At 43.5% G+C, this 12,030-nt stretch overlaps 1 pseudogene; it reads left to right on the top strand.

The window, feature by feature from the left end:
- Positions 1–10,479: 10,479 nt before the first annotated feature.
- On the top strand, positions 10,480–11,688 carry LOC132671063 (WAS/WASL-interacting protein family member 2 pseudogene; annotated as a pseudogene).
- Positions 11,689–12,030: the final 342 nt, after the last annotated feature.

The raw sequence follows: 12,030 nt of genomic DNA, 5'->3' as shown, positions 1-12,030 counted from the left end.
ATTTCAAGCTGGAGATGAGGAAATGTGAGCAGTAAGTAAAGGCAACTCCCTCCAAAACAGAGCAGTGGAAGGAAACAACGGAATGGCATTTTCACAGGATAGCACGGAAGGCTGCGGAGAGAGGGGTATAGCTTCACACCTGGCAGCCAGGGCTGATGTCACCCGGACATTGGGACTCCCCCAGAGTCCTTTCTGGGGTGGGTCTGGGGAACGGGACCATTTCTCTTGTAGAGCAGTGGGTCCTCATATTTTCATTTTTCTTCTGAAAGCCCTGCTGGTAACGGTGGTTGTTTGGGAAGACCAGGGCCGTACGGGAATGTGACAAGGGCCACACCTCAGCCAGCCTTCCACCTCCCGCATCCTCTCCTTTTGTACCTGTGTTTGCTTATGGTTCATTTTAATTTTGTTTGAAATCAGGACACTTACAGATGTTCTGATTTCCCATGAGCTGGTGCGTGCTCAGTAGAAAAATAGAGCAGGACTTCGATTTTTAAAACGATCTAATCAGAGGCGCCTGGATGGCTCAGTCGGTTAAGTGCCCAACTCTTGATCTCAGCTCAGGTCATGATCTCACAGTTTGTGGGATCCAGCCCCTCATTGGGCTCTGTGCTGAGAGCACAGAGCCTGCTTGGGATTCTCTCTCCCTCTCTCTCTGCCCCTTCCCTGCTCATGTGTGCCCTCTCTCTCTCTCTCTCTCTCAAAATGAATAAATAAACTTTTTAAAAAAAATTTTTTGAATGGTTTATCTATTTTTGAGAGCGAGAGAGAGACAGAGCATGAGCAGGAGAGGGGCAGAGAGAGAGAGGGAGACATAGAACCCGAAGCAGGCTCCAGGCTCTGAGCTGTCATCATAGAGCCCGACGCGGGGCTCGAAGCCACAAACTGCGAGATCATGACCTGAGCCGAAGTTGGACACTCAACCGACTGAGCCACCCAGGCGCCCCTAAATAAACTTTTTTAAAAAACTCTCTAATCAGTACCATACAAAGTAGCTGACTTACATATTGGTTGTTTTTTTGGAAAGATAAAAATAAGAAAAGGAAAGCCACCAATGCTTTCCTGCTGAATAAATGACTCTGTAAAAAGTTAATTTAGATTTAAAGCCACTCCATTTAAGGAATAATTTCTCAAGATGCTGACCTTGGAGTCACTCACTCTCGGTTTTTCAGGTGATTGCATTTTCATACAGATAGTTGACTATGCCATGTTTTTATAATGCTTCAAAAACCCACTTGAGATACAAACCCCTTTTCTCTTTCTCCAAAATAATAATAATAATAATAATAACAATACCCAGAGAAATGTTGCCTTGATAGGGAGTAGATGATGCTCTGTGGTAAATATTGTTAAAGCAGTCTTAAAAAGGAATGGCTTATGCTGAATGGTTTTCCTTAGCAAAGAAACTAAGAACCTAGGAAGGAAAACCCTTCAAAATTCTCTGTGTATTAATCCCCCCAGTGGCAACTTCTGTAATTCAGCAAGGAAATTCTTTGGCATCGGGATCAGACGGTAGAGTGCTGCTTCAGTTAATTTTATACTGTGGTTTCCAGAAATACAATCCTAATCTATGTTTACTCATTCTCCTCAGACATAATCATTAACTCTGCCCTCCTCTTTTTTTGTGAATGCACGTGTGGGTCCCACCAGGTATAACCCAGCTTTTTCCTTAATCACCATGTACCACATATATGTATCCCTCCCCTCTCAGAAGAGCTCTGTTTACCCAGCCTTATCACCTACCCACAGTCTGCTCAGTTGCAGGAGACTGTGTGACAAGGGGCCATAAACGTGACACTGTCCTTGAAAGATACCAGTAAAATTTTACATGATTATCCTGACTGAGACGGGGCCGGGGGGGGGGGGGGGGGGGCGGGCAGGGTGGGGAGAGACTCTTAAAGAGGAGTCAGATTATTTTCTTTTGTCAGAGGTTAAATAGATAATTAATTTGCATCTGTGCCTTTCCACAGCCATTTTACACCTGTCTGACAGAATAAATTACAAACCGTGAAAAAGAAGCAGTTCCCTTATTTGAACATTGCTGAATAAAATCTTTGAGAGAGTTCACCTTTTTAAATGATTTCAAAATCATAAGCATCAGGTTCTTGTTTCCATCATTGTCAAGCCTCAACTCAGTTTGATCCATGAAGCGGTGAGTGCCTCCTCCAGGTGCTGGGTACTTTGAGAGGTCAAGATAAACATAGACTCTGGAGTTCTTCACCTGCCAGGAATGCAAGGCAGAGGAAAGGGCTGTGGAAGACTCGGCAGAAGAAGTTATAAGGAATAAGCTGCTATTAATAGGGTGTTCGGAGAAGGTCTGTACAAGGGTCTTTTGAGTCTTGGTCTAATCCTTGAAATATGGGTTCAACGTCAACATATAGAAATGGCAGGGGAAAGAGGCTGATGGGAGGATAAGTAAAGGGGAAAGAGAGTGGGGCCAGGTAGGAAACTTGAAATTACATGAAACATGTTTTGAATTCAACTCTTCAGGCAGAAGAGTGCAGAACATTCTTAAACATGGAGACTTGGTGTGGTAATAGCTGGGTTTGAGAAGGAAATCTCCAAGGGCAGTCTGGGGGATGGAGTGTAGTCAGAGAAACCAGTGAGGAGAACTCTGGTGGTAAAGGAAGAGAAGGGGAGGGTCTGGACGAAGGCAGCAGGAATAGGAAATAGAGAAGCAGGAATAGACAGGAGGGAAGGAGATTCTTTTTTTTTTTAATATTTATTTATTTTTGAGAGAGACAGAGACAGAGACAGAGCATAAGCCGGGGAGGGGCAGAGAGAAGGGGAGACACAGAATCCAAAGCAGGCTCCAGGCTCTGAGCTGTTAGCACAGAGCCCAACATGGGGTTCGAACTCATAAACCACGAGATCATGACATGAGCCGAAGCTGGATGCTTAACCGAGGGAGCCACCCAGGTGCACCCCAGGAAGGAGATTGTTTAGAGCGTGGTGATCAATTCAAGGTGCAAGAGAAAGGAGGAGAAAATGAAGATAATACTAAGATTTCAATGGTGATTTTTTTTTTGTTATGACATTATTAACAGAATTAGGAAAGATAAGAGGAGAAGGGGTTTTTGAAGAGGAGATAATTGGGCAGAGTTAAAAAAAAAAATGAAAGAGTATCAATGGACATAAGAGTGGAAGTTACCAATGGAGTTGAGAACAGGAAGTCGGAGCTCTGGAGAGAGAAAGGGCAGGGATGTAGATTCGGGGATGACTGTCATAAGGCAATTAGTTAAAATACGGAAATAATTAGGTATCTAAGCTTTCCTCACATTGAATCACATGGAATGGGAGAATGGGAGAAAAATGAGGACCATGAGAAGGATCCACTATAAAGAAAGAAAAACCAGAAAAATGTAGTAACCCAAAGGTCAAAGTAAGATCTTTTTTTTTTTTCTTTTTATTGCCAGTGTGTCAGGGCTTGAGATGTGACAGGGAAGAGAGCAAAAGCAATTGGTATAAAAATTCCTTTGTCAGAAGTTTAGTAGTGCAAGGAGAGAGGCGGTCAGTAGCCAGAAGGCATATCAGCTTTGAGAGAAGGTGTTTTTGTCATAGGAGAATTCCATAAATAAGATTCACTGATGGTGCATGAGAGAGAAGCAAGGACCTAGGATATACTCTTGCCCGAGGTGTGGTCAGGTGCTACCATGGGGGGTCATTAAAACCAGTGGTCCCACTTGCAAGGACGTCTAAGCTTTAGCTAGGCTAAATTCCTGCAAAGAGAAGCAAGAGAGAGCAAGAACCTTGCAAAGCTCTAAAACAGTGCTGGAGGACTTGAACAACAAGATTTTAGATCCCCAAACACCAAAAGGATGGAAGGGGATAAAACCTAGGCTGCACATAAAGGGTCTTGCTTGGAGGAGGAGGAAAATCACAGGAGCCTCTGGAGAACGAGCCATCAGCTAGAGTGTGTTGGGGAGTGGAGCCAGCTGAAGTTACAAAAGGCTTGTACTGGCCCCGAGGGGGAGTGTGATAAGAAATCAGATGAATAACAGCGTTTCTAAGCGTCATTGAGGGTGCAGCTGAGATTAGAGAACATTGATTTGTAGTGCATCCATTTATATATAAAAATTGTACCATGTACATGAGTACTGGCTATCTAGCCAAGAGCTAATGCACACGTACAATATTTTATCTCCAGTAATGGTACTTAAATTTTTTTAGTAAACTCCAACAGTCAAACACAATTTTAACTTGACCTCCTTCCTGATGCGGGTGCATTTACTGAACACCGCCTCGTTGCCTTTGACTCACTCAGCATTTCTTGTTAGTTTTTAAAAACCAAAAAGAATTGATTTGTTTTCCTAGGCAGTTCTGAAATCACCCCAATCATTAAGTTGTATTTAGGAGAAAAGGAAGAAAAAGAGTTTCTATCCGGAACATGCTTATATTTTTTGGCAAGAAAAATCATCTTTCAGAGATACATCCTTGGACTCCCTGAGCTAAAGGGGACCAATGCTATCTTTACAAATGATGCACAATGAACTGGGGAACATGTTGGCTCCGAACGTTGGACAGCACCTTCATTGTCGTGGTTCTGTGACACTCTGTGACACTTGTCAGACACCTACCTACCTCTGAGTCCTCTGCCCTCCTGTTGGGTTTGGCTGAAATCACACAGAAGAGAAGCAAGGCAAAGAGATGCCAGGGAGCAGATGGCAATTTCAAAAGCATTTTTCCCTGGGGGCAGAAAAAAGTTTGCAAAGAATGGATTCTGCTCTTACCTAAATTAATTGAATAGGAAGCTCATGATCTACTGTACCTAAGACAAATGAGTTGGGGGCAGGGACCGTATTTGAGAGAAGGAAGATGTTTTCACGAGTACTTTCCATTTCTGTAACTCTCCTGTAGAATACTAACAAGCATTTATCAGTGAACCTTCACTGCAGACCCAAAATGACAGGCATTTCTTTGTATTGATGGCCCATTAGAGAAGGACCATTGGTTCCCAGGATGTCTGTCTCTAGACCACTGATATGAAACATTGATGCTCTGGCTGAAGAGGTCATGGAAGTCAATGGTAAGGCTATTGCCTTTGATTCCCATCCCCCAGAAATATCTGATCTTCAATTCTGCATTTTTAGCCTTCATAATGCCAGCAACCCCAATCTGTATTGCTGAACTCCAGCTCCGGACCTCACTGCCCATATCTCATTCAAAACATCCTCCGGGCATTTAGTGGGAGGAGAATATTGTTCATGTGAGGCCATGAAACAAGCATTAAATCATAAAGCCTAATGGTGGCAGTCAATGAAAGAACCCACACCTCAGACCTAATTGGGACCAGAATTCAAAGTAGACAGTGCAAGGTTCCTTTTCCTCTCTTTTCTTTTTTCTACCCCCAGGCATTGCATTTTCCTGGCTCTGCCCTGTGAGCCTCAATATCTGAACAATAATTATTCTTGTTACGCTCTTACTGTTATCATCATTACAAGAAGAAGCAGTGTCTGGCAATGCATGTAATATTTAGCGCTTTAGAGGTGATGTCTCATTTAATTGTCACACACCCTGTGGATGTATGTAGTTGTCTACTAATGCATTTTCAATGTATTGCAAGCGCATACATGTCTATCCACACAAAAACTAGATCTATGTCGTTAACTTCCTGCCCTTCAACTTTATTATATGTTGGTGTTTAAAGCTGGAAAGTGATTTTGTATTTCAGCCAAGGGATACCAAGGAATGCCTTAGAAAGCGACAAATAAGAAGCATGTATCATTCTTCTCAACCCAGTCTGTCCTTTTGGATACATCTTAACTTCCCTCTTGCTTTATTCTTTCATGACGCCAACCAATATTGGCCATGGAGTGGCCAATTCCAGACCTTCCCTCATGTCTACACATCTCTCTTGTTACTTGCTGCCAATAGAAGGAACATGATTGTCATCTGCTTTGAATGATCAATCATTAATCCATTTTCCATTTTGAATGGGAGTCTTTTAATCATGCAGTGTACATAAAAAGGATACATTCATATTGGAAGAGGTTAGAGTCTTCAGAATCTATCGATGTCAATTCAACCCATCATAGTCCTAGTCCTCCAGCCCCCTTGTAACTCACTCTGGACATCAGATTCTGGACTATTCTTGACTGAGACACAATTATCATGTCTGAGAAGGGGTCAGGCCCCCACTTTATCATTTCTGATGTTAATGTATTCCAGATGTTAAAAGGGGGGGATAAAAGGATGCTTGCTTAAGTGACATATGGTCACTTTTGTTTTGACAACTTAAAAAGGGGAAATCCGTTTCATTGGAAGGGGAGGGAGTATTTCGAGTCCTAGGATCAGACCTTAATGCCCTTGCAACTGAGTAGGACACAAGAAAGGAAGCCCATTCTAGGGAGGCATTTCCACCTTAAAGGAGCCCTCAAAGGGTACAAGTGGGTAATAGTATCTATTATCCTGATATTAATAGGTCAGCAAGATGTAGAATTTTATCTCACTCCAGAGCCCATATCTTTAACCAGTATTCTACACTGCCTGCTTCTTATGCATCCCCCCTCTCCTCCATGAAAGAATGATTACTGGTAAAGAGCTCATTGTGTTGTGCTTTGAAAAGTTCCAGTCAGTAAGAACAGCCAAACTGGGTTCCCCAGTGGTGTCTAAACCTATGTAGTATCATTGGAAACACACCAGACAGACAGACCCGGACCTGCCACATGCCGTTGTGTAAACCATGCACTCAGCCTCACATCACAGATTTCCACATCTATAGCGAAAGGATAACAGAGCTCGTGTCAGATTTTTGGTTCAAGGAGCCCCTAAAATCAGGGTTCAGTAAACTGTATTTCTATACAAATATTAGAGGCTTTTTATTATCCCAATTATCCCTCCAGTACTAATATTTTTCTCTCCTGATGGTTTTTTTCAAATGCACACTTTATCATGAAGAATGTGTCATCCGGTATCCCAAAGTAATGTTGGAGGCACTCAATAATTCATGGTTTATATTGCCCTGCTACGAGATTCTGGGGGACGCATGGTATAATGCAAAGCAAACCGAATTAAGAAATGGAAGACAGGGATTTTGATCTGGCTCTACCCCTCATAACCCAGCTTCAATTTTCCCATCTATCAAGCAGAAAGGATAACATTCTATTTTGTGAGGGTCAAATGAGATTTTTTTTAATGCAAGTGTTTTGTAAACTTGGACACTACATAAATGCAAATTATTGCTATCAATTCTCTTATGATACTGGAATCTGTACTTTCTGGCACAAAAAAAACATTAAGTTTTCTTATGCTCATTCTCATTAGCATCTGATTGAAACAAACAACATATTTGCTATTAATAAACCTGCTTATTTTTTATTTTCTGTTGTAGTGACAAGTGAAAGTTATAGGATAAATTGTCCATGACCCTTTTGACCTGCCAAAATGGATAAAAGTATTTGAAAACAATAGTATTGGAAGGTCAATTTCTCACTCTTGACTGAAAAAAAAAATTCTTCCATACAGAACATGAGAGGGGCACCTGGGAGGCTCAGTCAGTTAAGCATCTGGCTTCGGCTCAAGTCATGATCTCACGGTTCATGAGTTCGAGCCCCACATCAGGCTCTGTGCTGACAGCTCAGAGCCTGGAACCTGCTTTGGATTCAGTATTTCTCTCTCTCTCTCTGCCCCTCCTCCACTCATGCTCTGTCTCTCTCTCAAAAAAATAATAAACATGAAAAAATATGAGAAAGGGTATCAGTGAAACATTCTCTTGCATTTTTATCTAGGCATCCTATCATAGCCTACCAGAGCCAGAAAACACCCAAACATGCTAATTAAAAGAAGAAAAGAAAGAAAGAAAGAAAGAAAGAAAGAAAGAAAGAAAGAACAGAAAGGAAAGAAAAGAAAGAAAAAGAAACAGAAAGAAAGAAAGAAAGAAAGAAAGAAAGAAAGGGAGAGAAAGAAAAGAAAAGAAAAGAAAAGAAAAGAAAAGAAAAGAAAAGAAAAGAAAAGAAAAAAGAAAAGAAAAGAAGCAAAACCCCAAAGTCAACTACAGCCATGAGATATTAAATCCTGTGTTCAAGGTTATGAGCGCAGCTTTGTCAGAGCAGAGTCGGAACCAGAACCCTCCCATCTCCTGGTTCTCTATCCAGTATTTTTCTCATCATAGCTCATTACTCCTGAACAAGTACACAAGCCAATTTAGGTGCTTATTATAGCAGGTTTTTTCTTGAAACATAGTGGAAACCATGTGATATAAAACCCTTGTTGGTAAAGAAAGTCATTTATTCTAGCCATGAAGTAGGCTTCTTTTCTCCCCCTGTAAAGCCATGGAGAACATAAGCAAATTTCATTTCAGATGATTTTCTTTTTTAATATAAAGACTCCCTCGTCAAAAGCAAATGCTGGGAAGGGGTTGGAAACCAAACTTATTTATACAATAGACACTTATCCAAGAAAATGGGCTGCAGAAAAATTAGCATGTCTTGAATGATGTTATTCTTGAAATGTCAATCAGTCATTACAGTATTTGCTTTTCTCATGGTATTCTCAAAATGGATTATTGTCCCTGAATTTTTAATAACAATTTAGTGGTTCAAAATACTGACAGTGATGTATGACGACAGCTTAGAAAAAGTGCTCTGGCTTTCTATATTGCATAAACAGAACACAATTGTATCTCTCCAGCCAGTGTCAGAATCATTCTCAACGAAGATAATGTTGGAGTCATCTGCCAAGAGAAGGTCAAAAACATATACAGAAAATAAATCATGACAAACATGGAATTGGGTAAAGGTTAAGGATCTAAAGACAAACACATACTTGAAAGCACAAATCAGCTCTTATAGAATAATAATTTAGGCAACCCCACCTCTATACTCCTAAATAGCTGGCTTAGTTGCTACATATATTCCCGGAAATATTGAAATATTCAATGGGACAATGATGAAAAATGTAACTGGTAGAGATTTTAGAAACTTTTAGCTCCATTAGAGCTTTCTTTATTCTGTACAGTGCCCCAAGACTAGCTATTCACCTGCTTCTCTGCACTACAGACATCCAATAGAGAAATGAGTGGATTCCAGAAATGTCATGCCAGTGACATTCTAAGAATTGTTGGATAACTTGGTCATAGCCTTGTGGGTAGTGGGCAGGACAAGAAGAGTTAGCTCATAAGCAATGGCTTCAGACCACGAGTCCTGGAGGCAGTGCAAGAGCCTCAAAGCTCAATGAGCTGTCGCATTGGCTTGTCGTCCCAGCATCCATTCAGAGGGTCTCAGCAGTCTACAGTCGCTGGCTCGTGCAAAGCCAGCACCGTGAATAAAAAGGCTCCATTTGTATGTTCATAGACAAAAGGAAACTTCAGGAATCCTATTCACCGGGAAGTATTACATGAGCACAGTGGAGCTGTGCCTCGATCAACACAGAGGCTAAAGCCAAAGTGTTCTTTCCATTGCTTTCTATGGCTCTTTTCTGATGGAATTAATATTTATAAAACCAATGTGTCCCAGAGGAAAGCCCTACAGAAATAAAAAGTTGCGACAAAGAAAGGATTAGAAGAACTTTAGGCACTCTAGTCCTTTAATACGGCCCTAACCACACACGGCTTGGAGTGACAATTAATGTGTAGATCCAACTTCACCATTAAACTGTGGATTCGTTGAAGCTAAGACAGTTGCGGTTCATCTGCACACCTCACCCAGAGCATCCCGCTGCTTTGCACATGAGATATGCTCAATTCACACACGCTGATCTGTTGATTGTAAGCTACATGTGAGTAGGAACTATGTCTTGTTCTCCATTAGAACCCGTAGCCAACCCAGGACCGAGTACAAATTGGGTGCTCTACAAATGTTTATTCAACAAATAAATGAGTGAGTGGCAAACTGACTCCAAGCTACCCTGCTTCAGCCCACCCCAAATAATTCCTCTGTATGAAATTCCGTAGGCTCAATAAATTTAACCTATTTTCGCGAGGCCAGGCCTCAAAGATCTACCCTAGCAGACTTCTCCACCTCACATGTAGCTGCTCTATCTATGCGTGGGGGGAAAAAACTCTCAATTGCACAGTGGAGCTAATTTTCCTCTGTGTCTTAATTCTAAAATCTTAATCCAAGCTAATGCTGGATTGTTTTATTTGATTTGTTTTAACATTTTATTTATTTTTTTGAGAGAGAGAGAGAGAGAGACAGAGCACAAGGGGGGGAAGGGTAGAGAGAGAAGGAGACACAGAAACCTAAGCAGGCTTCAGGCTTTAAGGGTCAGGACGGAGCCCTATGCGGGGCTCGAACCCATGAACCATGAGATCAAGACTGGAGCTGGAGTCCAGCGCTTAACTGAATGAGCCACCCAGGCGCCCCTAAGGTTGGCTTGTTTTAAATAAATAAAGACAGAGGTGTTTAACATCAAAGGGAAGGTGTTCTCTTCAACCACACCTGTAGCCTATTCTTTGAAGCTACTTTTATACACACAAAAATGAACAGCCACCGTAGGATTCCATGTGAGCATAATTCAACTACAACTTTCTTGAAATAAAACACACGGCTGAAGAAGGTGACCAACATTAACTATCAGAGTGCTCACTCCCAACCTTTCTCCTTCCTTGAGAAACCCAAAGGAAACAGTGGTGGTTCTGCCTCTGGAGCAGTTGCCCTGAAGCCCGAGGGAGGTGTGTTTCTAGGAGGAGTGCCGCACCTCCGGCCTGCGGGAGCCAAGGACCTTTCAGAGAACCTGGCTGGTGAGCTGGCCCCAAAGTCCCCGGTTCGCAAGCTGCTGCCCAAAGGTCACCGGTGTCCACAAGCCAATGGATGTGTTCAAGATGATACAGACAGCAGCCGAGCCTCCCTCCCAGAATTGTCCGGGAGGCAGGGACCCTCATTACTAGACCTCTCTCAGCTTAATACCACCAGCAGTGCAGGCAGGAAGCACAGCTCTTGGGCTCCTCTTGTTCCACCTCTGCCCATGCACCGCAACAAAGCCCCAGTCTTAGGACAGAGAGAAACCCATGCCGCCCACACCCGGACGCAGGCTGCACCCTGGTCGAGAGGGACCTCCTGCTCCAACCCTGTCAAAACCACCTCTGTCCCCTGTGAATATCAGAATGGGACCACGTGGCCAGTGTCTGGCTTCTCCTCCCCCATCTCGCTGCCAGCCTCCTGGGGTCCCCAGTGGACCCTCCAGTCCCACCAAGGAAGGGGTCGGTCCCTGAGCTGCCACAGAGGCCACCTAGGGCCTCACCCTCGCTATAGAGTAATCGGCTACCTCCCCCAGTCCAGGACTCTCGCGGTCAGGGAGTACCACGCCCACCCCCTCACCCATGATCCTAAATGGTTCCAGAGATGCTCCGCCTTCCCCACTGCCATGCCGAATGCATGGGTCAGAACCCCTGAGCCGAGGCAAGCCCCCACCACGCCTCCCTCGAGGACGCCAGCTGGGCCAGCCCCGCCTCCTCCGCCGCCACCACCACCACTGAGGAATGGCCACAGCGATTCTATTGCCACTGTCGTTCTTTCTTGGATGATTTTGATTCAAAGTATTCTTCCCATCTAGTGGAAGACTTTCCTGCTCCAGAAGAATATAAAGACTTTCAGAGAACGTATCCCAGCAAAACAAACCCAGCTGCCCGTAGAGCCTCGCCTCTGCCACCCATTCTCAGGGGAAGCCTGGCTTGGTCCTGTTCCTCAGGAGGAGAATGGACTTTCCCCTCCTCTGCCCAAATGGTCCCTTCCATTCCCTTGAAACCTGCATGACAGCTCCTGACTGGGTGCTTCTCCAGTGCAACCCACCCCCTAGCCAGCAAGCGTCCTCCCCACTCACCTCCACCTATGCATTCCGCCTCTACACTTGGTGATCGGACTCTTTATATTTAAAGACAGTAGGATCTCAAACCCTGCATGCATCCCTCCTCTTGCAAGCCCTGCTAGCCAACTCGGGGGAAAGCTTCCATGTCTCCTGCTTTCTTCTTGAGGAAAGGTGCCTCGTTGTGATGAATGAACTCCTTGTTGGCGCAGGGTGGAGAATGTTACTCCTACCTTCTCCTACCCACAGTGGCGGGAGCTTGGGGGGTATATTCTATTTCATCATTTAGGAGGT

Source organism: Panthera onca, chromosome C1 (genome assembly GCF_046562875.1).
Source record: "Panthera onca isolate mPanOnc1 chromosome C1, mPanOnc1 haplotype 2, whole genome shotgun sequence".
Taxonomy (NCBI): Eukaryota; Metazoa; Chordata; class Mammalia; order Carnivora; family Felidae; genus Panthera; species Panthera onca.
Note: the sequence above shows the minus strand (reverse complement) of the source record. Positions and strands in the feature narration are given on the sequence as shown.